Source organism: Crinia signifera, chromosome 9 (genome assembly GCF_055691185.1).
Source record: "Crinia signifera chromosome 9, ASM5569118v1, whole genome shotgun sequence".
Classification (NCBI taxonomy): Eukaryota; Metazoa; Chordata; class Amphibia; order Anura; family Myobatrachidae; genus Crinia; species Crinia signifera.
In genome coordinates, this window is record NC_139225.1 from 55,879,363 (window position 1) to 55,903,349 (window position 23,987).

General features: G+C 39.5%; 52 non-coding genes across 52 annotated transcripts; all 52 read right to left on the reverse strand.

Moving 5' to 3' along the window:
* Window positions 1–121: 121 nt before the first annotated feature.
* Window positions 122–240, reverse strand: LOC146039009 (5S ribosomal RNA). The gene has a single exon (XR_014462552.1). It is a non-coding gene; the product is annotated as a 5S ribosomal RNA (ribosomal RNA).
* Window positions 241–585: 345 nt separating this feature from the next.
* Window positions 586–704, reverse strand: LOC146038178 (5S ribosomal RNA). The gene has a single exon (XR_014461790.1). It is a non-coding gene; the product is annotated as a 5S ribosomal RNA (ribosomal RNA).
* A 348-nt stretch (window positions 705–1,052) lies between these two features.
* On the reverse strand, window positions 1,053–1,171 carry LOC146038986 (5S ribosomal RNA). The gene has a single exon (XR_014462531.1). It is a non-coding gene; the product is annotated as a 5S ribosomal RNA (ribosomal RNA).
* Window positions 1,172–1,516: 345 nt separating this feature from the next.
* On the reverse strand, window positions 1,517–1,635 carry LOC146038190 (5S ribosomal RNA). The gene has a single exon (XR_014461801.1). It is a non-coding gene; the product is annotated as a 5S ribosomal RNA (ribosomal RNA).
* Window positions 1,636–1,980: 345 nt separating this feature from the next.
* LOC146037568 (5S ribosomal RNA) lies at window positions 1,981–2,099 on the reverse strand. The gene has a single exon (XR_014461233.1). It is a non-coding gene; the product is annotated as a 5S ribosomal RNA (ribosomal RNA).
* Window positions 2,100–2,445: 346 nt separating this feature from the next.
* LOC146039619 (5S ribosomal RNA) lies at window positions 2,446–2,563 on the reverse strand. The gene has a single exon (XR_014463108.1). It is a non-coding gene; the product is annotated as a 5S ribosomal RNA (ribosomal RNA).
* A 345-nt stretch (window positions 2,564–2,908) lies between these two features.
* Window positions 2,909–3,027, reverse strand: LOC146038567 (5S ribosomal RNA). The gene has a single exon (XR_014462148.1). It is a non-coding gene; the product is annotated as a 5S ribosomal RNA (ribosomal RNA).
* Window positions 3,028–3,372: 345 nt separating this feature from the next.
* LOC146038726 (5S ribosomal RNA) lies at window positions 3,373–3,491 on the reverse strand. The gene has a single exon (XR_014462294.1). It is a non-coding gene; the product is annotated as a 5S ribosomal RNA (ribosomal RNA).
* A 345-nt stretch (window positions 3,492–3,836) lies between these two features.
* On the reverse strand, window positions 3,837–3,955 carry LOC146037643 (5S ribosomal RNA). Its single transcript, XR_014461302.1, has one exon. It is a non-coding gene; the product is annotated as a 5S ribosomal RNA (ribosomal RNA).
* Window positions 3,956–4,300: 345 nt separating this feature from the next.
* LOC146038513 (5S ribosomal RNA) lies at window positions 4,301–4,419 on the reverse strand. Its single transcript, XR_014462099.1, has one exon. It is a non-coding gene; the product is annotated as a 5S ribosomal RNA (ribosomal RNA).
* A 345-nt stretch (window positions 4,420–4,764) lies between these two features.
* LOC146038202 (5S ribosomal RNA) lies at window positions 4,765–4,883 on the reverse strand. The gene has a single exon (XR_014461813.1). It is a non-coding gene; the product is annotated as a 5S ribosomal RNA (ribosomal RNA).
* Window positions 4,884–5,230: 347 nt separating this feature from the next.
* LOC146038939 (5S ribosomal RNA) lies at window positions 5,231–5,349 on the reverse strand. Its single transcript, XR_014462488.1, has one exon. It is a non-coding gene; the product is annotated as a 5S ribosomal RNA (ribosomal RNA).
* A 345-nt stretch (window positions 5,350–5,694) lies between these two features.
* On the reverse strand, window positions 5,695–5,813 carry LOC146039350 (5S ribosomal RNA). Its single transcript, XR_014462862.1, has one exon. It is a non-coding gene; the product is annotated as a 5S ribosomal RNA (ribosomal RNA).
* A 345-nt stretch (window positions 5,814–6,158) lies between these two features.
* On the reverse strand, window positions 6,159–6,277 carry LOC146038214 (5S ribosomal RNA). Its single transcript, XR_014461824.1, has one exon. It is a non-coding gene; the product is annotated as a 5S ribosomal RNA (ribosomal RNA).
* Window positions 6,278–6,622: 345 nt separating this feature from the next.
* On the reverse strand, window positions 6,623–6,741 carry LOC146037644 (5S ribosomal RNA). Its single transcript, XR_014461303.1, has one exon. It is a non-coding gene; the product is annotated as a 5S ribosomal RNA (ribosomal RNA).
* Window positions 6,742–7,085: 344 nt separating this feature from the next.
* On the reverse strand, window positions 7,086–7,204 carry LOC146038226 (5S ribosomal RNA). The gene has a single exon (XR_014461835.1). It is a non-coding gene; the product is annotated as a 5S ribosomal RNA (ribosomal RNA).
* A 345-nt stretch (window positions 7,205–7,549) lies between these two features.
* On the reverse strand, window positions 7,550–7,668 carry LOC146038238 (5S ribosomal RNA). Its single transcript, XR_014461846.1, has one exon. It is a non-coding gene; the product is annotated as a 5S ribosomal RNA (ribosomal RNA).
* A 345-nt stretch (window positions 7,669–8,013) lies between these two features.
* Window positions 8,014–8,132, reverse strand: LOC146039489 (5S ribosomal RNA). Its single transcript, XR_014462990.1, has one exon. It is a non-coding gene; the product is annotated as a 5S ribosomal RNA (ribosomal RNA).
* A 345-nt stretch (window positions 8,133–8,477) lies between these two features.
* On the reverse strand, window positions 8,478–8,596 carry LOC146038251 (5S ribosomal RNA). Its single transcript, XR_014461858.1, has one exon. It is a non-coding gene; the product is annotated as a 5S ribosomal RNA (ribosomal RNA).
* Window positions 8,597–8,941: 345 nt separating this feature from the next.
* LOC146039559 (5S ribosomal RNA) lies at window positions 8,942–9,060 on the reverse strand. Its single transcript, XR_014463053.1, has one exon. It is a non-coding gene; the product is annotated as a 5S ribosomal RNA (ribosomal RNA).
* Window positions 9,061–9,405: 345 nt separating this feature from the next.
* LOC146038263 (5S ribosomal RNA) lies at window positions 9,406–9,524 on the reverse strand. Its single transcript, XR_014461869.1, has one exon. It is a non-coding gene; the product is annotated as a 5S ribosomal RNA (ribosomal RNA).
* A 345-nt stretch (window positions 9,525–9,869) lies between these two features.
* On the reverse strand, window positions 9,870–9,988 carry LOC146038275 (5S ribosomal RNA). The gene has a single exon (XR_014461880.1). It is a non-coding gene; the product is annotated as a 5S ribosomal RNA (ribosomal RNA).
* Window positions 9,989–10,333: 345 nt separating this feature from the next.
* On the reverse strand, window positions 10,334–10,452 carry LOC146037540 (5S ribosomal RNA). The gene has a single exon (XR_014461207.1). It is a non-coding gene; the product is annotated as a 5S ribosomal RNA (ribosomal RNA).
* Window positions 10,453–10,797: 345 nt separating this feature from the next.
* Window positions 10,798–10,916, reverse strand: LOC146037985 (5S ribosomal RNA). The gene has a single exon (XR_014461615.1). It is a non-coding gene; the product is annotated as a 5S ribosomal RNA (ribosomal RNA).
* A 345-nt stretch (window positions 10,917–11,261) lies between these two features.
* On the reverse strand, window positions 11,262–11,380 carry LOC146038895 (5S ribosomal RNA). The gene has a single exon (XR_014462447.1). It is a non-coding gene; the product is annotated as a 5S ribosomal RNA (ribosomal RNA).
* Window positions 11,381–11,724: 344 nt separating this feature from the next.
* On the reverse strand, window positions 11,725–11,843 carry LOC146038707 (5S ribosomal RNA). The gene has a single exon (XR_014462276.1). It is a non-coding gene; the product is annotated as a 5S ribosomal RNA (ribosomal RNA).
* A 345-nt stretch (window positions 11,844–12,188) lies between these two features.
* Window positions 12,189–12,307, reverse strand: LOC146039045 (5S ribosomal RNA). Its single transcript, XR_014462585.1, has one exon. It is a non-coding gene; the product is annotated as a 5S ribosomal RNA (ribosomal RNA).
* A 345-nt stretch (window positions 12,308–12,652) lies between these two features.
* Window positions 12,653–12,771, reverse strand: LOC146038288 (5S ribosomal RNA). Its single transcript, XR_014461891.1, has one exon. It is a non-coding gene; the product is annotated as a 5S ribosomal RNA (ribosomal RNA).
* A 345-nt stretch (window positions 12,772–13,116) lies between these two features.
* LOC146038892 (5S ribosomal RNA) lies at window positions 13,117–13,235 on the reverse strand. The gene has a single exon (XR_014462445.1). It is a non-coding gene; the product is annotated as a 5S ribosomal RNA (ribosomal RNA).
* A 345-nt stretch (window positions 13,236–13,580) lies between these two features.
* On the reverse strand, window positions 13,581–13,699 carry LOC146039289 (5S ribosomal RNA). Its single transcript, XR_014462807.1, has one exon. It is a non-coding gene; the product is annotated as a 5S ribosomal RNA (ribosomal RNA).
* Window positions 13,700–14,045: 346 nt separating this feature from the next.
* LOC146038300 (5S ribosomal RNA) lies at window positions 14,046–14,164 on the reverse strand. The gene has a single exon (XR_014461902.1). It is a non-coding gene; the product is annotated as a 5S ribosomal RNA (ribosomal RNA).
* Window positions 14,165–14,509: 345 nt separating this feature from the next.
* LOC146038552 (5S ribosomal RNA) lies at window positions 14,510–14,628 on the reverse strand. The gene has a single exon (XR_014462134.1). It is a non-coding gene; the product is annotated as a 5S ribosomal RNA (ribosomal RNA).
* Window positions 14,629–14,973: 345 nt separating this feature from the next.
* LOC146037986 (5S ribosomal RNA) lies at window positions 14,974–15,092 on the reverse strand. Its single transcript, XR_014461616.1, has one exon. It is a non-coding gene; the product is annotated as a 5S ribosomal RNA (ribosomal RNA).
* Window positions 15,093–15,437: 345 nt separating this feature from the next.
* LOC146038312 (5S ribosomal RNA) lies at window positions 15,438–15,556 on the reverse strand. The gene has a single exon (XR_014461913.1). It is a non-coding gene; the product is annotated as a 5S ribosomal RNA (ribosomal RNA).
* Window positions 15,557–15,901: 345 nt separating this feature from the next.
* Window positions 15,902–16,020, reverse strand: LOC146037645 (5S ribosomal RNA). Its single transcript, XR_014461304.1, has one exon. It is a non-coding gene; the product is annotated as a 5S ribosomal RNA (ribosomal RNA).
* A 345-nt stretch (window positions 16,021–16,365) lies between these two features.
* On the reverse strand, window positions 16,366–16,484 carry LOC146038324 (5S ribosomal RNA). The gene has a single exon (XR_014461925.1). It is a non-coding gene; the product is annotated as a 5S ribosomal RNA (ribosomal RNA).
* A 345-nt stretch (window positions 16,485–16,829) lies between these two features.
* On the reverse strand, window positions 16,830–16,948 carry LOC146037646 (5S ribosomal RNA). The gene has a single exon (XR_014461305.1). It is a non-coding gene; the product is annotated as a 5S ribosomal RNA (ribosomal RNA).
* A 345-nt stretch (window positions 16,949–17,293) lies between these two features.
* On the reverse strand, window positions 17,294–17,412 carry LOC146038389 (5S ribosomal RNA). Its single transcript, XR_014461984.1, has one exon. It is a non-coding gene; the product is annotated as a 5S ribosomal RNA (ribosomal RNA).
* Window positions 17,413–17,757: 345 nt separating this feature from the next.
* LOC146037648 (5S ribosomal RNA) lies at window positions 17,758–17,876 on the reverse strand. Its single transcript, XR_014461306.1, has one exon. It is a non-coding gene; the product is annotated as a 5S ribosomal RNA (ribosomal RNA).
* Window positions 17,877–18,221: 345 nt separating this feature from the next.
* Window positions 18,222–18,340, reverse strand: LOC146039046 (5S ribosomal RNA). Its single transcript, XR_014462586.1, has one exon. It is a non-coding gene; the product is annotated as a 5S ribosomal RNA (ribosomal RNA).
* A 345-nt stretch (window positions 18,341–18,685) lies between these two features.
* LOC146038336 (5S ribosomal RNA) lies at window positions 18,686–18,804 on the reverse strand. The gene has a single exon (XR_014461936.1). It is a non-coding gene; the product is annotated as a 5S ribosomal RNA (ribosomal RNA).
* Window positions 18,805–19,149: 345 nt separating this feature from the next.
* Window positions 19,150–19,268, reverse strand: LOC146038553 (5S ribosomal RNA). Its single transcript, XR_014462135.1, has one exon. It is a non-coding gene; the product is annotated as a 5S ribosomal RNA (ribosomal RNA).
* Window positions 19,269–19,613: 345 nt separating this feature from the next.
* Window positions 19,614–19,732, reverse strand: LOC146039290 (5S ribosomal RNA). Its single transcript, XR_014462808.1, has one exon. It is a non-coding gene; the product is annotated as a 5S ribosomal RNA (ribosomal RNA).
* Window positions 19,733–20,078: 346 nt separating this feature from the next.
* On the reverse strand, window positions 20,079–20,197 carry LOC146038348 (5S ribosomal RNA). Its single transcript, XR_014461947.1, has one exon. It is a non-coding gene; the product is annotated as a 5S ribosomal RNA (ribosomal RNA).
* A 345-nt stretch (window positions 20,198–20,542) lies between these two features.
* LOC146037744 (5S ribosomal RNA) lies at window positions 20,543–20,661 on the reverse strand. Its single transcript, XR_014461394.1, has one exon. It is a non-coding gene; the product is annotated as a 5S ribosomal RNA (ribosomal RNA).
* A 345-nt stretch (window positions 20,662–21,006) lies between these two features.
* On the reverse strand, window positions 21,007–21,125 carry LOC146038360 (5S ribosomal RNA). Its single transcript, XR_014461958.1, has one exon. It is a non-coding gene; the product is annotated as a 5S ribosomal RNA (ribosomal RNA).
* Window positions 21,126–21,470: 345 nt separating this feature from the next.
* On the reverse strand, window positions 21,471–21,589 carry LOC146037649 (5S ribosomal RNA). Its single transcript, XR_014461307.1, has one exon. It is a non-coding gene; the product is annotated as a 5S ribosomal RNA (ribosomal RNA).
* A 345-nt stretch (window positions 21,590–21,934) lies between these two features.
* On the reverse strand, window positions 21,935–22,053 carry LOC146038390 (5S ribosomal RNA). Its single transcript, XR_014461985.1, has one exon. It is a non-coding gene; the product is annotated as a 5S ribosomal RNA (ribosomal RNA).
* Window positions 22,054–22,398: 345 nt separating this feature from the next.
* Window positions 22,399–22,517, reverse strand: LOC146038363 (5S ribosomal RNA). Its single transcript, XR_014461961.1, has one exon. It is a non-coding gene; the product is annotated as a 5S ribosomal RNA (ribosomal RNA).
* A 345-nt stretch (window positions 22,518–22,862) lies between these two features.
* On the reverse strand, window positions 22,863–22,981 carry LOC146039049 (5S ribosomal RNA). The gene has a single exon (XR_014462588.1). It is a non-coding gene; the product is annotated as a 5S ribosomal RNA (ribosomal RNA).
* Window positions 22,982–23,326: 345 nt separating this feature from the next.
* On the reverse strand, window positions 23,327–23,445 carry LOC146038373 (5S ribosomal RNA). Its single transcript, XR_014461970.1, has one exon. It is a non-coding gene; the product is annotated as a 5S ribosomal RNA (ribosomal RNA).
* A 345-nt stretch (window positions 23,446–23,790) lies between these two features.
* LOC146037650 (5S ribosomal RNA) lies at window positions 23,791–23,909 on the reverse strand. Its single transcript, XR_014461308.1, has one exon. It is a non-coding gene; the product is annotated as a 5S ribosomal RNA (ribosomal RNA).
* Window positions 23,910–23,987: the final 78 nt, after the last annotated feature.

Sequence of the window (23,987 nt, forward strand, 5' to 3'; positions counted from 1 at the left end):
TTTTAGGTGATGGCTATTGTGTCTGTTTGACCTCTTCCAAATGTCTGTAATGTCAATAAAGAGAAAATAGTTTCCAATTTAAAAAGCTAGAGAATAAAAACAATTTGCCAGTAATGGGAGAAACCTACAGCACCTGGTGTTCCCATGTAATCTCCCACCCAAGTACTAACCAGGCCCAGCACTGCTTAGCTTCCAAGATCAGACGAGATTGGGCGTATCCAATGTGGTATGGCTGTAGGTGAGATACCGTCACTTTTTTGCCCTCTTCTACTTCTATAACCAGGTAAGCTAATAAAAAAGTTTCCTAACTGTAATGCCTTACTGAAAAAAATCATGTGTTGGTAATGTAAAAAGACCTACAGGACATGATATTAGCAGGTGGTCTCAAATTAAACTACTAAAGAGGCTCAACACTGTTTAGCTGCCAGAAGCAGTTGGAATTGGGCCTAAACAGTGTGGTAAGTTTTTAGGTGAAGGCTATTGTGTCTGTTTGACCTCTTCCAAATGTCTGTACTGTCAATAAAGAGAAAAAAGTTTCAAATTTAAAAAGCTAGAGAATAAAAACAATATGCCAGTAATGGGATAAACCTACAGCACCTGGTGTTCCCATGTGGTCTCCCACCCAAGTACTAACCAGGCCCAACACTGCTTAGCTTCCAAGATCAGACGAGATTGGGCGTATCCAATGTGGTATGGCTGTAGGTGAGATGCCAGCACTTTTTTTGCCCTCTTCTACTTCTATAACCATGTAAGCTAATAAAAAAGTTTCCTAACTGTATAGCCTTACTGAAAAAAATCATGTGTTGGTAATGTAAAAAGACCTACAGGACATGATATTAGCAGGTGGTCTCAAATTAAACTACTAAAGAGGCTCAACACTGTTTAGCTCCCAAAAGCAGTTGGAATTGGGCCTAAATAGTGTGGTAAGTTTTTAGGTGATGGCTATTGTGTCTGTTTGACCTGTCCCAAATGTCTGTACTGTCAATAAAGAGAAAAAAGTTTCCAATTTAAATAGCAAGAGAATAAAAAAATTTTTTCCATTAATGGGAAAAAACCTACAGCACCTGGTGTTCCCATGTGGTCTCCCACCCAAGTCCTAACCAGGCCCAACACTGCTTAGCTTCCAAGATCAGACGAGATTGGGCGTATCCAATGTGGTATGGCTGTAGGTGAGATACCGGCACTTTTTTGCCCTCTTCTACTTCTATAACCAGGTAAGCTAATAAAAAAGTTTCCTAACTGTATTGCCTTACTGAAAAAAATCATGTGTTGGTAATGTAAAAAGACCTACAGGACATGATATTAGCAGGTGGTCTCAAATTAAACTACTAAAGAGGCTCAACACTGTTTAGCTGCCAAAAGCAGTTGGAATTGGGCCTAGACAGTGTGGTAAGTTTTTAGGTGATGGCTATTGTGTCTGTTTGACCTCTTCCAAATGTCTGTACTGTCAATAAAGAGAAAAAAGTTTCCAATTTAAAAAGCTAGAGAATAAAAACAATTTGCCAGTAATGGGAAAAACCTACAGCACCTGGTGTTCCCATGTGGTCTCCCACCCAAGTACTAACCAGGCCCAACACTGCTTAGCTTCCAAGATCAGACGAGATTGGGCGTATCCAATGTGGTATGGCTGTAGGTGAGATACAGGCACTTTTTTGCCCTCTTCTACTTCTATAACCAGGTAAGCTAATAAAAAAGTTTCCTAACTATATTGGCTTACTGAAAAAAATCATGTGATGGTAATGTAAAAAGACCTACAGGACATGATATTAGCAGGTGGTCTCAAATTAAACTACTAAAGATGCTCAACACTGTTTAGTTCCCAAAAGCAGTTGGAATTGTGCCTAAACAGTGTGATCAGTTTTTAGGTGATGGCTATTGTGTCTGTTTGACCTGTCCCAAATGTCTGTATTGGCAATAAAAATAAAAAGTTTCCAATTTAAATAGCAAGAGAATAAAAACAATTTGCCATTAATGGGAAAAAACCTACAGCACCTGGTTTTCCCATGTGGTCTCCCACCCAAGTACTATCCAGGCCCAACACTGCTTAGCTTCCAAGATCAGACGAGATTGGGCGTATCCAATGTGGTATGGCTGTAGGTGAGATACAGGCACTTTTTTGCCCTCTTCTACTTCTATAACCAGGTAAGCTAATAAAAAAGTTTCCTAACTATATTGGCTTACTGAAAAAAATCATGTGTTGGTAATGTAAAAAGACCTACAGGACATGATATTAGCAGGTGGTCTCAAATTAAACTACTAAAGATGCTCAACACTGTTTAGCTCCCAAAAGCAGTTGGAATTGGGCCTAAACAGTGTGGTAAGTTTTTAGGTGATGGCTATTGTGTCTGTTTGACCTGTCCCAAATGTCTGTATTGGCAATAAAAATAAAAAGTTTCCAATTTAAATAGCTAGAGAATAAAAACAATTTGCCATTATTGGGAAAAAAACCTACAGCACCTGGTGTTCCCATGTGGTCTCCCACCCAAGTACTAACCAGGCCCAACACTGCTTAGCTTCCAAGATCAGACGAGATTGGGCTATCTAATGTGGTATGGCTGTAGGTGAGATACCGGCACTTTTTTGCCCTCTTCTACTTCTATAACCAGGTAAGCTAATAAAAAAGTTTCCTAACTGTATTGCCTTACTGAAAAAAATCATGTGTTGGTAATGTAAAAAGACCTACAGGACATGATATTAGCAGGTGGTCTCAAATTAAACTACTAAAGAGGCTCAACACTGTTTAGCTGCCAAAAGCAGTTGGAATTGGGCCTAGACAGTGTGGTAAGTTTTTAGGTGATGGCTTTTGTGTCTGTTTGACCTCTTCCAAATGTCTGTACTGTCAATAAAGAGAAAAAAGTTTCCAATTTAAAAAGCTAGAGAATAAAAACAATTTGCCAGTAATGGGAAAAACCTACAGCACCTGGTGTTCCCATGTGGTCTCCCACCCAAGTACTAACCAGGCCCAACACTGCTTAGCTTCAAAGATCAGACGAGATTGGGCGTATCCAATGTGGTATGGCTGTAGGTGAGATACAGTCACTTTTTTGCCCTCTTCTACTTCTATAACCAGGTAAGCTAATAAAAAAGTTTCCTAACTATATTGGCTTACTGAAAAAAATCATGTGCTGGTAATGTAAAAAGACCTACAGGACATGATATTAGCAGGTGGTCTCAAATGAAACTACTAAAGAGGCTCAACACTGTTTAGCTCCCAAAAGCAGTTGGAATTGGGCCTAAACAGTGTGGTAAGTTTTTAGGTGATGGCTATTGTGTCTGTTTGACTTGTCCCAAATGTCTGTATTGGCAATAAAAATAAAACGTTTCCAATTTAAATAGCAAGAGAATAAAAACAATTTGCCATTAATGGGAAAAAACCTACAGCACCTGGTGTTCCCATGTGGTCTCCCACCCAAGTACTAACCAGGCCAAACACTGCTTAGCTTCCAAGATCAGACGAGATTGGGCGTATCCAATGTGGTATGGCTGTAGGTGAGATACCGGCACTTTTTTGCCCTCTTCTACTTCTATAACCAGGTAAGCTAATAAAAAAGTTTCCTAACTGTATTGCCTTACTGAAAAAAATCATGTGTTGGTAATGTAAAAAGATCTACAGGACATGATATTAGCAGGTGGTCTCAAATTAAACTACTAAAGAGGCTCAACACTGTTTAGCTGCCAAAAGCAGTTGGAATTGGGCCTAAACAGTGTGGTAAGTTTTTAGGTGATGGCTATTGTGTCTGTTTGACCTCTTCCAAATGTCTGTACTGTCAATAAAGAGAAAAAAGTTTCCAATTTAAAAAGCTAGAGAATAAAAACAATTTGCCAGTAATGGGAAAAACCTACAGCACCTGGTGTTCCCATGTGGTCTCCCACCCAAGTACTAACCAGGCCCAGCACTGCTTAGCTTCCAAGATCAGACGAGATTGGGCGTATCCAATGTGGTATGGCTGTAGGTGAGATATAGGCACTTTTTTGCCCTCTTCTACTTCTATAACCAGGTAAGCTAATAAAAAAGTTTCCTAACTATATTGGCTTACTGAAAATAATCATGTGTTGGTAATGTAAAAAGACCTACAGGACATGATATTAGCAGGTGGTCTCAAATTAAACTACTAAAGAGGCTCAACACTGTTTAGCTCCCAAAAGCAGTTGGAATTGGGCCTAAACAGTGTGGTAAGTTTTTAGGTGATGGCTATTGTGTCTGTTTGACCTGTCCCAAATGTCTGTATTGGCAATAAAAATAAAAAGTTTCCAATTTAAATAGCTAGAGAATAAAAACAATTTGCCATTAATGGGAAAAAACCTACAGCACCTGGTGTTCCCATGTGGTCTCCCACCCAAGTACTAACCAGGCCTAACACTGCTTAGCTTCCAAGATCAGACGAGATTGGGCGTATCCAATGTGGTATGGCTGTAGGTGAGATACCGGCACTTTTTTGCCCTCTTCTACTTTTATAACCAGGTAAGCTAATAAAAAAGTTTCCTAACTGTATTGCCTTACTGAAAAAAATCATGTGTTGGTAATGTAAAAAGACCTACAGGACATGATATTAGCAGGTGGTCTCAAATTAAACTACTAAAGAGGCTCAACACTGTTTAGCTCCCAAAAGCAGTTGGAATTGGGCCTAAACAGTGTGGTAAGTTTTTAGGTGATGGCTATTGTGTCTGTTTGACCTGTCCCAAATGTCTGTATTGGCAATAAAAATAAAAAGTTTCCAATTTAAATAGCTAGAGAATAAAAACAATTTGCCATTAATGGGAAAAAACCTACAGCACCTGGTGTTCCCATGTGGTCTCCCACCCAAGTACTAACCAGGCCCAACACTGCTTAGCTTCCAAGATCAGACGAGATTGGGCGTATCCAATGTGGTATGGCTGTAGGTGAGATACCTGCACTTTTTTGCCCTCTTCTACTTCTATAACCAGGTAAGCTAATAAAAAAGTTTCCTAACTGTATTGCCTTACTTAAAAAAAATCATGTGTTGGTAATGTAAAAAGAGCTACAGGACATGATATTAGCAGGTGGTCTCAAATTAAACTACTAAAGAGGCTCAACACTGTTTAGCTCCCAAAAGCAGTTGGAATTGGGCCTAAACAGTGTGGTAAGTTTTTAGGTGATGGCTATTGTGTCTGTTTGACCTGTCCCAAATGTCTGTATTGGCAATAAAAATAAAAAGTTTCCAATTTAAATAGCTAGAGAATAAAAACAATTTGCCATTAATGGGAAAAAAACCTACAGCACCTGGTGTTCCCATGTGGTCTCCCACCCAAGTACTAACCAGGCCCAATACTGCTTAGCTTCCAAGATCAGACGAGATTGGGTGTATGCAATGAGGTATGGCTGCAGGTGAGATACCAGCACTTTTTTGCCCTCTTCTACTTCTATAACCAGGTAAGCTAATAAAAAAGTTTCCTAACTGTATTGCCTTACTGAATAAAATCATGTGTTGGTAATGTAAAAAGTCCTACAGGACATGATATTAGCAGTTGGTCTCAAATTAAACTATTAAAGAGGCTCAAGATTGTTTAGCTGCCAAAAGCAGTTGGAATTGGGCCTAAACAGTGTGGTAAGTTTTTAGGTGATGGCTATTGTGTCTGTTGGACCTCTTCCAAATGTCTGTACTGTCAATAAAGAGAAAAAAGTTTCCAATTTAAAAAGCTAGAGAATAAAAACAATTTGCCAGTAATGGGAAAAACCTACAGCACCTGGTGTTCCCATGTGGTCTCCCACCCAAGTACTAACCAGGCCCAACATTGCTTAGCTTCCAAGATCAGACGAGATTGGGCGTATCCAATGTGGTATGGCTGTAGGTGAGATACAGGCACTTTTTTGCCCTCTTCTACTTCTATAACCAGGTAAGCTAATAAAAAAGTTTCCTAACTATATTGGCTTACTGAAAAAAATCATGTGTTGGTAATGTAAAAAGACCTACAGGACATGATATTAGCAGGTGGTCTCAAATTAAACTACTAAAGAGGCTCAACACTGTTTAGCTGCCAAAAGCAGTTGGAATTGGGCCTAAACAGTGTCGTAAGTTTTTAGGTGATGGCTATTGTGTCTGTTTGACCTGTCCCAAATGTCTGTATTGGCAATAAAAATAAAAAGTTTCCAATTTAAATAGCAAGAGAATAAAAACAATTTGCCATTAATGGGAAAAAACCTACAGCACCTGGTGTTCCCATGTGGTCTCCCACCCAAGTACTAACCAGGCCCAACACTGCTTAGCTTCCAAGATCAGACGAGATTGGGCGTATCCAATGTGGTATGGCTGTAGGTGAGATACCGGCACTTTTTTGCCCTCTTCTACTTCTATAACCAGGTAAGCTAATAAAAAAGTTTCCTAACTGTATTGCCTTACTGAAAAAAATCATGTGTTGGTAATGTAAAAAGACCTACAGGACATGATATTAGCAGGTGGTCTCAAATTAAACTACTAAAGAGGCTCAACACTGTTTAGCTGCCAAAAGCAGTTGGAATTGGGCCTAAACAGTGTGGTAAGTTTTTAGGTGATGGCTATTGTGTCTGTTTGACCTCTTCCAAATGTCTGTACTGTCAATAAAGAGAAAAAAGTTTTCAATTTAAAAAGCTAGAGAATAAAAACAATTTGCCAGTAATGGGAAAAACCTACAGCACCTGGTGTTCCCATGTGGTCTCCCACCCAAGTACTAACCAGGCCCAGCACTGCTTAGCTTCCAAGATCAGACGAGATTGGGCGTATCCAATGTGGTATGGCTGTAGGTGAGATACAGGCACTTTTTGCCCTCTTCTACTTCTATAACCAGGTAAGCTAATAAAAAAGTTTCCTAACTATATTGGCTTACTGAAAAAAATCATGTGTTGGTAATGTAAAAAGACCTACAGGACATGATATTAGCAGGTGGTCTCAAATTAAACTACTAAAGAGGCTCAACACTGTTTAGCTCCCAAAAGCAGTTGGAAATGGGCCTAAACAGTGTGGTAAGTTTTTAGGTGATGGCTATTGTGTCTGCTGGACCTCTTCCAAATGTCTGTACTGTCAATAAAGAGAAAAAAGTTTCCAATTTAAAAAGCTAGAGAATAAAAACAATTTGCCAGTAATGGGAAAAACCTACAGCACCTGGTGTTCCCATGTGGTCTCCCACCCAAGTACTAACCAGGCCCAACACTGCTTAGCTTCCAAGATCAGACGAGATTGGGCGTATCCAATGTGGTATGGCTGTAGGTGAGATACAGGCACTTTTTTGCCCTCTTCTACTTCTATAACCAGGTAAGCTAATAAAAAAGTTTCCTAACTATATTGGCTTACTGAAAAAAATCATGTGTTGGTAATGTAAAAAGACCTACAGGACATGATATTAGCAGGTGGTCTCAAATTAAACTACTAAAGAGGCTCAACACTGTTTAGCTGCCAAAAGCAGTTGGAATTGGGCCTAAACAGTGTGGTAAGTTTTTAGGTGATGGCTATTGTGTCTGTTTGACCTGTCCCAAATGTCTGTATTGGCAATAAAATTAAAAAGTTTCCAATTTAAATAGCAAGAGAATAAAAACAATTTGCCATTAATGGGAAAAAACCTACAGCACCTGGTGTTCCCATGTGGTCTCCCACCCAAGTACTAACCAGGCCCAACACTGCTTAGCTTCCAAGATCAGACGAGATTGGGCGTATCCAATGTGGTATGGCTGTAGGTGAGATACCGGCACTTTTTTGCCCTCTTCTACTTCTATAACCAGGTAAGCTAATATAAAAGTTTCCTAACTGTATTGCCTTACTGAAAAAAATCATGTGTTGGTAATGTAAAAAGACCTACAGGACATGATATTAGCAGGTGGTCTCAAATTAAACTACTAAAGAGGCTCAACACTGTTTAGCTGCCAAAAGCAGTTGGAATTGGGCCTAAACAGTGTGGTAAGTTTTTAGGTGATGGCTATTGTGTCTGTTTGACCTCTTCCAAATGTCTGTACTGTCAATAAAGAGAAAAAAGTTTCCAATTTAAAAAGCTAGAGAATAAAAACAATTTGCCAGTAATGGGAAAATCCTACAGCTCCTGGTGTTCCCATGTGGTCTCCCACCCAAGTACTAACCAGGCCCAGCACTGCTTAGCTTCTAAGATCAGACGAGATTGGGCGTATCCAATGTGGTATGGCTGTAGGTGAGATACAGGCACTTTTTTGCCCTCTTTTACTTCTATAACCAGGTAAGCTAATAAAAAAGTTTCCTAACTATATTGGCTTACTGAAAAAAATCATGTGTTGGTAATGTAAAAAGACCTACAGGACATGATATTAGCAGGTGGTCTCAAATTAAACTACTAAAGAGGCTCAACACTGTTTAGCTCCCAAAAGCAGTTGGAATTGGGCCTAAACAGTGTGGTAAGTTTTTAGGTGATGGCTATTGTGTCTGTTTGACCTGTCCCAAATGTCTGTATTGGCAATAAAAATAAAAAGTTTCCAATTTAAATAGCTAGAGAATAAAAACAATTTGCCATTAATGGGAAAAAACCTACAGCACCTGGTGTTCCCATGTGGTCTCCCACCCAAGTACTAACCAGGCCCAACACTGCTTAGCTTCCAAGATCAGACGAGATTGGGCGTATCCAATGTGGTATGGCTGTAGGTGAGATACCGACACTTTTTTGCCCTCTTCTACTTCTATAACCAGGTAAGCTAATAAAAAAGTTTCCTAACTGTATTGCCTTACTGAAAAAAATCATGTGTTGGTAATGTAAAAAGACCTACAGGACATGATATTAGCAGGTGGTCTCAAATTAAACTACTAAAGAGGCTCAACACTGTTTAGCTGCCAAAAGCAGTTGGAATTGGGCCTAGACAGTGTGGTAAGTTTTTAGGTGATGGCTATTGTGTCTGTTTGACCTCTTCCAAATGTCTGTACTGTCAATAAAGAGAAAAAAGTTTCCAATTTAAAAAGCTAGAGAATAAAAACAATTTGCCAGTAATGGGAAAAACCTACAGCACCTGGTGTTCCCATGTGGTCTCCCACCCAAGTACTAACCAGGCCCAACACTGCTTAGCTTCCAAGATCAGACAAGATAGGAGGTATCCAATGTGGTATGGCTGTAGGTGAGATACAGGCACTTTTTTGCCCTCTTCTACTTCTATAACCAGGTAAGCTAATAAAAAAGTTTCCTAACTTTATTGGCTTACTGAAAAAAATCATGTGTTGGTAATGTAAAAAGACCTACAGGACATGATATTAGCAGGTGGTCTCAAATGAAACTACTAAAGAGGCTCAACACTGTTTAGCTCCCCAAAGCAGTTGGAATTGGGCCTAAACAGTGTGGTAAGTTTTTAGGTGATGGCTATTGTGTCTGTTCGACCTGTCCCAAATGTCTGTATTGGCAATAAAAATAAAAAGTTTCCAATTTAAATAGCAAGAGAATAAAAACAATTTGCCATTATTGGGAAAAAACCTACAGCACCTGGTGTTCCCATGTGGTCTCCCACCCAAGTACTAACCAGGCCCAACACTGCTTAGCTTCCAAGATCAGACGAGATTGGGCGTATCCAATGTGGTATGGCTGTAGGTGAGATACCGGCACTTTTTTGCCCTCTTCTACTTCTATAACCAGGTAAGCTAATAAAAAAGTTTCCTAACTGTATTGCCTTACTGAAAAAAATCATGTGTTGGTAATGTAAAAAGACCTACAGGACATGATATTAGCAGGTGGTCTCAAATTAAACTACTAAAGAGGCTCAACACTGTTTAGCTGCCAAAAGCAGTTGGAATTGGGCCTAGACAGTGTGGTAAGTTTTTAGGTGATGGCTATTGTGTCTGTTTGACCTCTTCCAAATGTCTGTACTGTCAATAAAGAGAAAAAAGTTTCCAATTTAAAAAGCTAGAGAATAAAAACAATTTGCCAGTAATGGGAAAAACCTACAGCACCTGGTGTTCCCATGTGGTCTCCCACCCAAGTACTAACCAGGCCCAACACTGCTTAGCTTCCAAGATCAGACGAGATTGGGCGTATCCAATGTGGTATGGCTGTAGGTGAGATACAGGCACTTTTTTGCCCTCTTCTACTTCTATAACCAGGTAAGCTAATAAAAAAGTTTCCTAACTATATTGGCTTACTGAAAAAAATCATGTGTTGGTAATGTAAAAAGACCTACAGGACATGATATTAGCAGGTGGTCTCAAATTAAACTACTAAAGAGGCTCAACACTGTTTAGCTCCCAAAAGCAGTTGGAATTGGGCCTAAACAGTGTGGTAAGTTTTTAGGTGATGGCTATTGTGTCTGTTCGACCTGTCCCAAATGTCTGTATTGGCAATAAAAATAAAAAGTTTCCAATTTAAATAGCAAGAGAATAAAAACAATTTGCCATTAATGGGAAAAAACCTACAGCACCAGGTGTTCCCATGTGGTCTCCCACCCAAGTACTAACCAGGCCCAACACTGCTTAGCTTCCAAGATCAGACGAGATTGGGCGTATCCAATGTGGTATGGCTGTAGGTGAGATACCGGCAATTTTTTGCCCTCTTCTACTTCTATAACCAGGTAAGCTAATAAAAAAGTTTCCTAACTATATTGGCTTACTGAAAAAAATCATGTGTTGATAATGTAAAAAGACCTACAGGACATGATATTAGCAGGTGGTCTTAAATTAAACTACTAAAGAGGCTCAACACTGTTTAGCTCCCAAAAGCAGTTGGAATTGGGCCTAAACAGTGTGGTAAGTTTTTAGGTGATGGCTATTGTGTCTGTTTGACCTGTCCCAAATGTCTGTATTGGCAATAAAAATAAAAAGTTTCCAATTTAAATAGCAAGAGAATAAAAACAATTTGCCATTAATGGGAAAAAACCTACAGCACCTGGTGTTCCCATGTGGTCTCCCACCCAAGTACTAACCAGGCCCAACACTGCTTAGCTTCCAAGATCAGACGAGATTGGGTGTATGCAATGAGGTATGGCTGCAGGTGAGATACCAGCACTTTTTTGCCCTCTTCTACTTCTATAACCAGGTAAGCTAATAAAAAAGTTTCCTAACTATATTGGCTTACTGAAAAAAATCATGTGTTGGTAATGTAAAAAGACCTACAGGACATAATATTAGCAGGTGGTCTCAAATTAAACTACTAAAGAGGCTCAACACTGTTTAGCTGCCAAAAGCAGTTGGAATTGTACCTAAACAGTGTGGTAAGTTTTTAGGTGATGGCTATTGTGTCTGTTTGACCTGTCCCAAATGTCTGTATTGGCAATAAAAATAAAAAGTTTCCAATTTAAATAGCAAGAGAATAAAAACAATTTGCCATTAATGGGAAAAAACCTACAGCACCTGGTGTTCCCTTGTGGTCTCCCACCCAAGTACTAACCAGGCCCAACACTGCTTAGCTTCCAAGATCAGACAAGATTGGGCGTATCCAATGTGGTATGGCTGTAGGTGAGATACCGGCACTTTTTTGCCCTCTTCTACTTCTATAACCAGGTAAGCTAATAAAAAAGTTTCCTAACTGTATTGCCTTACTGAAAAAAATCATGTGTTGGTAATGTAAAAAGACCTACAGGACATGATATTAGCAGGTGGTCTCAAATTAAACTACTAAAGAGGCTCAACACTGTTTAGCTGCCAAAAGCAGTTGGAATTGGGCCTAAACAGTGTGGTAAGTTTTTAGGTGATGGCTATTGTGTCTGTTTGACCTCTTCCAAATGTCTGTACTGTCAATAAAGAGAAAAAAGTTTCCAATTTAAAAAGCTAGAGAATAAAAAAATTTGCCAGTAATGGGAAAAACCTACAGCACCTGGTGTTCCCATGTGGTCTCCCACCCAAGTACTAACCAGGCCCAGCACTGCTTAGTTTCCAAGATCAGACGAGATTGGGCGTATCCAATGTGGTATGGCTGTAGGTGATATACAGGCACTTTTTTGCCCTCTTCTACTTCTATAACCAGGTAAGCTAATAAAAAAGTTTCCTAACTATATTGGCTTACTGAATAAAATCATGTGTTGGTAATGTAAAAAGTCCTACAGGACATGATATTAGCAGGTGGTCTCAAATTAAACTACTAAAGAGGCTCAACACTGTTTAGCTGCCAAAAGCAGTTGGAATTGGGCCTAAACAGTGTAGTAAGTTTTTAGGTGATGGCTATTGTGTCTGTTTGACCTGTCCCAAATGTCTGTATTGGCAATAAAAATAAAAAGTTTCCAATTTAAATAGCAAGAGAATAAAAACATTTTGCCATTAATGGGAAAAAACCTACAGCACCTGGTGTTCCCATGTGCTCTCCCACCCAAGTACTAACCAGGCCCAACACTGCTTAGCTTCCAAGATCAGATGAGATTGGGTGTATGCAATGAGGTATGGCTGCAGGTGAGGTGCCAGCACTTTTTTGCCCTCTTCTACTTCTATAACCAGGTAAGCTAATAAAAAAGTTTCCTAACTGTATTGCCTTACTGAATAAAATCATGTGTTGGTAATGTAAAAAGTCCTACAGGACATGATATTAGCAGGTGGTCTCAAATTAAACTACTAAAGAGGCTCAACACTGTTTAGCTGCCAAAAGCAGTTGGAATTGGGCCTAAACAGTGTGGTAAGTTTTTAGGTGATGGCTATTGTGTCTGTTGGACCTCTTCCAAATGTCTGTACTGTCAATAAAGAGAAAAAAGTTTCCAATTTAAAAAGCTAGAGAATAAAAACAATTTGCCAGTAATGGGAAAAACCTACAGCACCTGGTGTTCCCATGTGGTCTCCCACCCAAGTACTAACCAGGCCCAACACTGCTTAGCTTCCAAGATCAGACGAGATTGGGCGTATCCAATGTGGTATGGCTGTAGGTAAGATACCGGCACTTTTTTGCCCTCTTCTACTTCTATAACCAGGTAAGCTAATAAAAAAGTTTCCTAACTGTATTGCCTTACTGAAAAAAATCATGTGTTGGTAATGTAAAAAGACCTACAGGACATGATATTAGCAGGTGGTCTCAAATTAAACTACTAAAGAGGCTCAACACTGTTTAGCTGCCAAAATAAGTTGGAATTGGGCCTAAACAGTGTGGTAAGTTTTTAGGTGATGGCTATTGTGTCTGTTTGACCTCTTCCAAATGTCTGTACTGTCAATAAAGAGAAAAAAGTTTCCAATTTAAAAAGCTAGAGAATAAAAACAATTTGCCAGTAATGGGAAAAACCTACAGCACCTGGTGTTCCCATGTGGTCTCCCACCCAAGTACTAACCAGGCCCAGCACTGCTTAGCTTCCAAGATCAGACGAGATTGGGCGTATCCAAAGTGGTATAGCTGTAAGTGAGATACCGGCACTTTTTTGCCCTCTTCTACTTCTATAACCAGGTAAGCTAATAAAAAAGTTTCCTAACTATATTGGCTTACTGAAAAAAATCATGTGTTGGTAATGTAAAAAGACCTACAGGACATGATATTAGCAGGTGGTCTCAAATTAAACTACTAAAGAGGCTCAACACTGTTTAGCTCCCAAAAGCAGTTGGAATTGGGCCTAAACAGTGTGGTAAGTTTTTAGGTGATGGCTATTGTGTCTGTTTGACCTGTCCCAAATGTCTGTATTGGCAATAAAAATAAAAAGTTTCCAATTTAAATAGCTAGAGAATAAAAACAATTTGCCATTAATGGGAAAAAACCTACAGCACCTGGTGTTCCCATGTGGTCTCCCACCCAAGTACTAACCAGGCCCAAAACTGCTTAGCTTCCAAGATCAGACGAGATTGGGCGTATCCAATGTGGTACGGCTATAGGTGAGATACCGGCACTTTTTTGCCCTCTTCTACTTCTATAACCAGGTAAGCTAATAAAAAAGTTTCCTAACTGTATTGCCTTACTGAAAAAAAATCATGTGTTGGTAATGTAAAAAGACCTACAGGACATGATATTAGCAGGTGGTCTCAAATTAAACTACTAAAGAGGCTCAACACTGTTTAGCTGCCAAAAGCAGTTGGAATTGGGCCTAGACAGTGTGGTAAGTTTTTAGGTGATGGCTATTGTGTCTGTTTGACCTCTTCCAAATGTCTGTACTGTCAATAAAGAGAAAAAAGTTTCCAATTTAAAAAGTTAGAGAATAAAAACTATTTGCCAGTAATGGGAATAACCTACAGCACCTGGTGTTCCCATGTGGTCTCCCACCCAAGTACTAACCAGGCCCAACACTGCTTAGCTTCCAAGATCAGACGAGATTGGGCGTATCCAATGTGGTATGGCTGTAGGTGAGATACAGGCACTTTTTTGCCCTCTTCTACTTCTATAACCAGGTAAGCTAATAAAAAAGTTTCCTAACTATATTGGCTTACTGAAAAAAATCATGTGTTGGTAATGTAAAAAGACCTACAGGACATGATATTAGCAGGTGGTCTCAAATTAAACTACTAAAGAGGCTCAACACTGTTTAGCTCCCAAAAGCAGTTGGAATTGGGCCTAAACAGTGTGGTAAGTTTTTAGGTGATGGCTATTGTGTCTGTTCGACCTGTCCCAAATGTCTGTATTGGCAATAAAAATAAAAAGTTTCCAATTTAAATAGCAAGAGAATAAAAACAATTTGCCAATAATGGGAAAAAACCTACAGCACCTGGTGTTCCCATGTGGTCTCCCACCCAAGTACTAACCAGGCCCAACACTGCTTAGCTTTCAAGATCAGACGAGATTGGGCGTATCCAATGTGGTATGGCTATAGGTGAGATACCAGCACTTTTTTGCCCTCTTCTACTTCTATAACCAGGTAAGCTAATAAAAAAGTTTCCTAACTATATTGGCTTACTGAATAAAATCATGTGTTGGTAATGTAAAAAGTCCTACAGGACATGATATTAGCAGGTGGTCTCAAATTAAACTACTAAAGAGGCTCAACACTGTTTAGCTGCCAAAAGCAGTTGGAATTGGGCCTAAACAGTGTGGTAAGTTTTTAGGTGATGGCTATTGTGTCTGTTTGACCTGTCCCAAATGTCTGTATTGGCAATAAAAATAAAAAGTTTCCAATTTAAATAGCAAGAGAATACAAACAATTTGCCATTAATGGGAAAAAACCTACAGCACCTGGTGTTCCCATGTGGTCTCCCACCCAAGTACTAACCAGGCCCAACACTGCTTAGCTTCCAAGATCAGACGAGATTGGGTGTATGCAATGAGGTATGGCTGCAGGTGAGGTACCAGCACTTTTTTGCCCTCTTCTACTTCTATAACCAGGTAAGCTAATAAAAAAGTTTCCTAACTGTATTGCCTTACTGAATAAAATCATGTGTTGGTAATGTAAAAAGTCCTACAGGACATGATATTAGCAGGTGGTCTCAAATTAAACTACTAAAGAGGCTCAACACTGTTTAGCTGCCAAAAGCAGTTGGAATTGGGCCTAAACAGTGTGGTAAGTTTTTAGGTGATGGCTATTGTGTCTGTTGGACCTCTTCCAAATGTCTGTACTGTCAATAAAGAGAAAAAAGTTTCCAATTTAAAAAGCTAGAGAATAAAAACAATTTGCCAGTAATGGGAAAAACCTACAGCACCTGGTGTTCCCATGTGGTCTCCCACCCAAGTACTAACCAGGCCCAACACTGCTTAGCTTCCAAGATCAGACGAGATTGGGCGTATCCAATGTGGTATGGCTGTAGGTGAGATACCGGCACATTTTTGCCCTCTTCTACTTCTATAACCAGGTAAGCTAATAAAAAAGTTTCCTAACTGTATTGCCTTACTGAAAAAAATCATGTGTTGGTAATGTAAAAAGACCTACAGGACATGATATTAGCAGGTGGTCTCAAATTAAACTACTAAAGAGGCTCAACACTGTTTAGCTGCCAAAAGCAGTTGGAATTGGGCCTAAACAGTGTGGTAAGTTTTTAGGTGATGGCTATTGTGTCTGTTTGACCTCTTCCAAATGTCTGTACTGTCAATAAAGAGAAAAAAGTTTCCAATTTAAAAAGCTAGAGAATAAAAACAATTTTCCAGTAATGGGAAAAACCTACAGCACCTGGTGTTCCCATGTGGTCTCCCACCCAAGTACTAACCAGGCCCAGCACTGCTTAGCTTCCAAGATCAGACGAGATTGGGCGTATCCAATGTGGTATGGCTGTAGGTGAGATACCAGCACTTTTTTGCCCTCTTCTACTTCTATAACCAGGTAAGCTAATAAAAAAGTTTCCTAACTGTATTGCTTTACTGAAAAAAATCATGTGTTGGTAATGTAAAAAGACCTACAGGACATGATATTAGCAGGTGGTCTCAAATTAAACTACTAAAGAGGCTCAACACTGTTTAGCTGCCAAAAGCAGTTGGAATTGGGCCTAGACAGTGTGGTAAGTTTTTAGGTGATGGCTATTGTGTCTGTTTGACCTCTTCCAAATGTCTGTACTGTCAATAAAGAGAAAAAAGTTTCCAATTTAAAAAGGTAGAGAATAAAAACAATTTGCCAGTAATGGGAAAAACCTACAGCACCTGGTGTTCCCATGTGGTCTCCCACCCAAGTACTAACCAGGCCCAACACTGCTTAGCTTCCAAGATCAGACGAGATTGGGCGTATCCAATGTGGTATGGCTGTAGGTGAGATACCGGCACTTTTTTGCCCTCTTCTACTTCTATAACCAGGTAAGCTAATAAAAAAGTTTCCTAACTGTATTGCCTTACTGAAAAAAATCATGTGTTGGTAATGTAAAAAGACCTACAGGACATGATATTAGCAGGTGGTCTCAAATTAAACTACTAAAGAGGCTCAACACTGTTTAGCTGCCAAAAGCAGTTGGAATTGGGCCTAAACAGTGTGGTAAGTTTTTAGGTGATGGCTATTGTGTCTGTTTGACCTCTTCCAAATGTCTGTATTGGCAATAAAGAGAAAAAAGTTTCCAATTTAAAAAGCTAGAGAATAAAAACAATTTGCCAGTAATGGGAAAAACCTACAGCACCTGGTGTTCCCATGTGGTCTCCCACCCAAGTACTAACCAGGCCCAGCACTGCTTAGCTTCCAAGATCAGACGAGATTGGGCGTATCCAATGTGGTATGGCTGTAGGTGAGATACAGGCACTTTTTTGCCCTCTTCTACTTCTATAACCAGGTAAGCTAATAAAAAAGTTTCCTAACTATATTGGCTTACTGAAAAAAATCATGTGTTGGTAATGTAAAAAGACCTACAGGACATAATATTAGCAGGTGGTCTCAAATTAAACTACTAAAGAGGCTCAACACTGTTTAGCTGCCAAAAGCAGTTGGAATTGTACCTAAACAGTGTGGTAAGTTTTTAGGTGATGGCTATTGTGTCTGTTTGACCTGTCCCAAATGTCTGTATTGGCAATAAAAATAAAAAGTTTCCAATTTAAATAGCAAGAGAATAAAAACAATTTGCCATTAATGGGAAAAAACCTACAGCACCTGGTGTTCCCATGTGGTCTCCCACCCAAGTACTAACCAGGCCCAACACTGCTTAGCTTCCAAGATCAGACAAGATTGGGCGTATCCAATGTGGTATGGCTGTAGGTGAGATACCGGCACTTTTTTGCCCTCTTCTACTTCTATAACCAGGTAAGCTAATAAAAAAGTTTCCTAACTGTATTGCCTTACTGAAAAAAATCATGTGTTGGTAATGTAAAAAGACCTACAGGACATGATATTAGCAGGTGGTCTCAAATTAAACTACTAAAGAGGCTCAACACTGTTTAGCTGCCAAAAGCAGTTGGAATTGGGCCTAAACAGTGTGGTAAGTTTTTAGGTGATGGCTATTGTGTCTGTTTGACCTCTTCCAAATGTCTGTACTGTCAATAAAGAGAAAAAAGTTTCCAATTTAAAAAGCTAGAGAATAAAAACAATTTGCCAGTAATGGGAAAAACCTACAGCACCTGGTGTTCCCATGTGGTCTCCCACCCAAGTACTAACCAGGCCCAGCACTGCTTAGCTTCCAAGATCAGACGAGATTGGGCGTATCCAATGTGGTATGGCTGTAGGTGATATACAGGCACTTTTTTGCCCTCTTCTACTTCTATAACCAGGTAAGCTAATAAAAAAGTTTCCTAACTATATTGGCTTACTGAATAAAATCATGTGTTGGTAATGTAAAAAGTCCTACAGGACATGATATTAGCAGGTGGTCTCAAATTAAACTACTAAAGAGGCTCAACACTGTTTTGCTGCCAAAAGCAGTTGGAATTGGGCCTAAACAGTGTAGTAAGTTTTTAGGTGATGGCTATTGTGTCTGTTTGACCTGTCCCAAATGTCTGTATTGGCAATAAAAATAAAAAGTTTCCAATTTAAATAGCAAGAGAATAAAAACATTTTGCCATTAATGGGAAAAAACCTACAGCACCTGGTGTTCCCATGTGCTCTCCCACCCAAGTACTAACCAGGCCCAACACTGCTTAGCTTCCAAGATCAGATGAGATTGGGTGTATGCAATGAGGTATGGCTGCAGGTGAGGTGCCAGCACTTTTTTGCCCTCTTCTACTTCTATAACCAGGTAAGCTAATAAAAAAGTTTCCTAACTGTATTGCCTTACTGAATAAAATCATGTGTTGGTAATGTAAAAAGTCCTACAGGACATGATATTAGCAGGTGGTCTCAAATTAAACTACTAAAGAGGCTCAACACTGTTTAGCTGCCAAAAGCAGTTGGAATTGGGCCTAAACAGTGTGGTAAGTTTTTAGGTGATGGCTATTGTGTCTGTTGGACCTCTTCCAAATGTCTGTACTGTCAATAAAGAGAAAAAAGTTTCCAATTTAAAAAGCTAGAGAATAAAAACAATTTGCCAGTAATGGGAAAAACCTACAGCACCTGGTGTTCCCATGTGGTCTCCCACCCAAGTACTAACCAGGCCCAACACTGCTTAGCTTCCAAGATCAGACGAGATTGGGCGTATCCAATGTGGTATGGCTGTAGGTGAGATACCGGCACTTTTTTGCCCTCTTCTACTTCTATAACCAGGTAAGCTAATAAAAAAGTTTCCTAACTGTATTGCCTTACTGAAAAAAATCATGTGTTGGTAATGTAAAAAGACCTACAGGACATGATATTAGCAGGTGGTCTCAAATTAAACTACTAAAGAGGCTCAACACTGTTTAGCTGCCAAAAGCAGTTGGAATTGGGCCTAAACAGTGTGGTAAGTTTTTAGGTGATGGCTATTGTGTCTGTTTGACCTCTTCCAAATGTCTGTACTGTCAATAAAGAGAAAAAAGTTTCCAATTTAAAAAGCTAGAGAATAAAAACAATTTGCCAGTAATGGGAAAAACCTACAGCACCTGGTGTTCCCATGTGGTCTCCCACCCAAGTACTAACCAGGCCCAGCACTGCTTAGCTTCCAAGATCAGACGAGATTGGGCGTATCCAAAGTGGTATAGCTGTAGGTGAGATACCGGCACTTTTTTGCCCTCTTCTACTTCTATAACCAGGTAAGCTAATAAAAAAGTTTCCTAACTATATTGGCTTACTGAAAAAAATCATGTGTTGGTAATGTAAAAAGACCTACAGGACATGATATTAGCAGGTGGTCTCAAATTAAACTACTAAAGAGGCTCAACACTGTTTAGCTCCCAAAAGCAGTTGGAACTGGGCCTAAACAGTGTGGTAAGTTTTTAGGTGATGGCTATTGTGTCTGTTTGACCTGTCCCAAATGTCTGTATTGGCAATAAAAATAAAAAGTTTCCAATTTAAATAGCTAGAGAATAAAAACAATTTGCCATTAATGGGAAAAAACCTACAGCACCTGGTGTTCCCATGTGGTCTCCCACCCAAGTACTAACCAGGCCCAAAACTGCTTAGCTTCCAAGATCAGACGAGATTGGGCGTATCCAATGTGGTACGGCTATAGGTGAGATACCGGCACTTTTTTGCCCTCTTCTACTTCTATAACCAGGTAAGCTAATAAAAAAGTTTCCTAACTGTATTGCCTTACTGAAAAAAAATCATGTGTTGGTAATGTAAAAAGACCTACAGGACATGATATTAGCAGGTGGTCTCAAATTAAACTACTAAAGAGGCTCAACACTGTTTAGCTGCCAAAAGCAGTTGGAATTGGGCCTAGACAGTGTGGTAAGTTTTTAGGTGATGGCTATTGTGTCTGTTTGACCTCTTCCAAATGTCTGTACTGTCAATAAAGAGAAAAAAGTTTCCAATTTAAAAAGTTAGAGAATAAAAACTATTTGCCAGTAATGGGAATAACCTACAGCACCTGGTGTTCCCATGTGGTCTCCCACCCAAGTACTAACCAGGCCCAACACTGCTTAGCTTCCAAGATCAGACGAGATTGGGCGTATCCAATGTGGTATGGCTGTAGGTGAGATACAGGCACTTTTTTGCCCTCTTCTACTTCTATAACCAGGTAAGCTAATAAAAAAGTTTCCTAACTATATTGGCTTACTGAAAAAAATCATGTGTTGGTAATGTAAAAAGACCTACAGGACATGATATTAGCAGGTGGTCTCAAATTAAACTACTAAAGAGGCTCAACACTGTTTAGCTCCCAAAAGCAGTTGGAATTGGGCCTAAACAGTGTGGTAAGTTTTTAGGTGATGGCTATTGTGTCTGTTCGACCTGTCCCAAATGTCTGTATTGGCAATAAAAATAAAAAGTTTCCAATTTAAATAGCAAGAGAATAAAAACAATTTGCCAATAATGGGAAAAAACCTACAGCACCTGGTGTTCCCATGTGGTCTCCCACCCAAGTACTAACCAGGCCCAACACTGCTTAGCTTCCAAGATCAGACGAGATTGGGCGTATCCAATGTGGTATGGCTATAGGTGAGATACCAGCACTTTTTTGCCCTCTTCTACTTCTATAACCAGGTAAGCTAATAAAAAAGTTTCCTAACTATATTGGCTTACTGAATAAAATCATGTGTTGGTAATGTAAAAAGTCCTACAGGACATGATATTAGCAGGTGGTCTCAAATTAAACTACTAAAGAGGCTCAACACTGTTTAGCTGCCAAAAGCAGTTGGAATTGGGCCTAAACAGTGTGGTAAGTTTTTAGGTGATGGCTATTGTGTCTGTTTGACCTGTCCCAAATGTCTGTATTGGCAATAAAAATAAAAAGTTTCCAATTTAAATAGCAAGAGAATAAAAACAATTTGCCATTAATGGGAAAAAACCTACAGCACCTGGTGTTCCCATGTGGTCTCCCACCCAAGTACTAACCAGGCCCAACACTGCTTAGCTTCCAAGATCAGACGAGATTGGGCGTATCCAATGTGGTATGGCTGTAGGTGAGATACCGGCACTTTTTTGCCCTCTTCTACTTCTATAACCAGGTAAGCTAATAAAAAAGTTTCCTAACTGTATTGCCTTACTGAAAAAAATCATGTGTTGGTAATGTAAAAAGACCTACAGGACATGATATTAGCAGGTGGTCTCAAATTAAACTACTAAAGAGGCTCAACACTGTTTAGCTGCCAAAAGCAGTTGGAATTGGGCCTAAACAGTGTGGTAAGTTTTTAGGTGATGGCTATTGTGTCTGTTTGACCTCTTCCAAATGTCTGTATTGGCAATAAAGAGAAAAAAGTTTCCAATTTAAAAAGCTAGAGAATAAAAACAATTTGCCAGTAATGGGAAAAACCTACAGCACCTGGTGTTCCCATGTGGTCTCCCACCCAAGTACTAACCAGGCCCAGCACTGCTTAGCTTCCAAGATCAGACGAGATTGGGCGTATCCAATGTGGTATGGCTGTAGGTGATATACAGGCACTTTTTTGCCCTCTTCTACTTCTATAACCAGGTAAGCTAATAAAAAAGTTTCCTAACTATATTGGCTTACTGAAAAAAATCATGTGTTGGTAATGTAAAAAGACCTACAGGACATAATATTAGCAGGTGGTCTCAAATTAAACTACTAAAGAGGCTCAACACTGTTTAGCTGCCAAAAGCAGTTGGAATTGTACCTAAACAGTGTGGTAAGTTTTTAGGTGATGGCTATTGTGTCTGTTTGACCTGTCCCAAATGTCTGTATTGGCAATAAAAATAAAAAGTTTCCAATTTAAATAGCAAGAGAATAAAAACAATTTGCCATTAATGGGAAAAAACCTACAGCACCTGGTGTTCCCATGTGGTCTCCCACCCAAGTACTAACCAGGCCCAACACTGCTTAGCTTCCAAGATCAGACAAGATTGGGCGTATCCAATGTGGTATGGCTGTAGGTGAGATACCGGCACTTTTTTGCCCTCTTCTACTTCTATAACCAGGTAAGCTAATAAAAAAGTTTCCTAACTGTATTGCCTTACTGAAAAAAATCATGTGTTGGTAATGTAAAAAGACCTACAGGACATGATATTAGCAGGTGGTCTCAAATTAAACTACTAAAGAGGCTCAACACTGTTTAGCTGCCAAAAGCAGTTGGAATTGGGCCTAAACAGTGTGGTAAGTTTTTAGGTGATGGCTATTGTGTCTGTTTGACCTCTTCCAAATGTCTGTACTGTCAATAAAGAGAAAAAAGTTTCCAATTTAAAAAGCTAGAGAATAAAAACAATTTGCCAGTAATGGGAAAAACCTACAGCACCTGGTGTTCCCATGTGGTCTCCCACCCAAGTACTAACCAGGCCCAGCACTGCTTAGCTTCCAAGATCAGACGAGATTGGGCGTATCCAATGTGGTATGGCTGTAGTTGATATACAGGCACTTTTTTGCCCTCTTCTACTTCTATAACCAGGTAAGCTAATAAAAAAGTTTCCTAACTATATTGGCTTACTGAATAAAATCATGTGTTGGTAATGTAAAAAGTCCTACAGGACATGATATTAGCAGGTGGTCTCAAATTAAACTACTAAAGAGGCTCAACACTGTTTTGCTGCCAAAAGCAGTTGGAATTGGGCCTAAACAGTGTAGTAAGTTTTTAGGTGATGGCTATTGTGTCTGTTTGACCTGTCCCAAATGTCTGTATTGGCAATAAAAATAAAAAGTTTCCAATTTAAATAGCAAGAGAATAAAAACATTTTGCCATTAATGGGAAAAAACCTACAGCACCTGGTGTTCCCATGTGCTCTCCCACCCAAGTACTAACCAGGCCCAACACTGCTTAGCTTCCAAGATCAGATGAGATTGGGTGTATGCAATGAGGTATGGCTGCAGGTGAGGTGCCAGCACTTTTTTGCCCTCTTCTACTTCTATAACCAGGTAAGCTAATAAAAAAGTTTCCTAACTGTATTGCCTTACTGAATAAAATCATGTGTTGGTAATGTAAAAAGTCCTACAGGACATGATATTAGCAGGTGGTCTCAAATTAAACTACTAAAGAGGCTCAACACTGTTTAGCTGCCAAAAGCAGTTGGAATTGGGCCTAAACAGTGTGGTAAGTTTTTAGGTGATGGCTATTGTGTCTGTTGGACCTCTTCCAAATGTCTGTACTGTCAATAAAGAGAAAAAAGTTTCCAATTTAAAAAGCTAGAGAATAAAAACAATTTGCCAGTAATGGGAAAAACCTACAGCACCTGGTGTTCCCATGTGGTCTCCCACCCAAGTACTAACCAGGCCCAACACTGCTTAGCTTCCAAGATCAGACGAGATTGGGCGTATCCAATGTGGTATGGCTGTAGGTGAGATACCGGCACTTTTTTGCCCTCTTCTACTTCTATAACCAGGTAAGCTAATAAAAAAGTTTCCTAACTGTATTGCCTTACTGAAAAAAATCATGTGTTGGTAATGTAAAAAGACCTACAGGACATGATATTAGCAGGTGGTCTCAAATTAAACTACTAAAGAGGCTCAACACTGTTTAGCTGCCAAAAGCAGTTGGAATTGGGCCTAAACAGTGTGGTAAGTTTTTAGGTGATGGCTATTGTGTCTGTTTGACCTCTTCCAAATGTCTGTATTGGCAATAAAGAGAAAAAAGTTTCCAATTTAAAAAGCTAGAGAATAAAAACAATTTGCCAGTAATGGGAAAAACCTACAGCACCTGGTGTTCCCATGTGGTCTCCCACCCAAGTACTAACCAGGCCCAGCACTGCTTAGCTTCCAAGATCAGACGAGATTGGGCGTATCCAATGTGGTATGGCTGTAGGTGAGATACAGGCACTTTTTTGCCCTCTTCTACTTCTATAACCAGGTAAGCTAATAAAAAAGTTTCCTAACTATATTGGC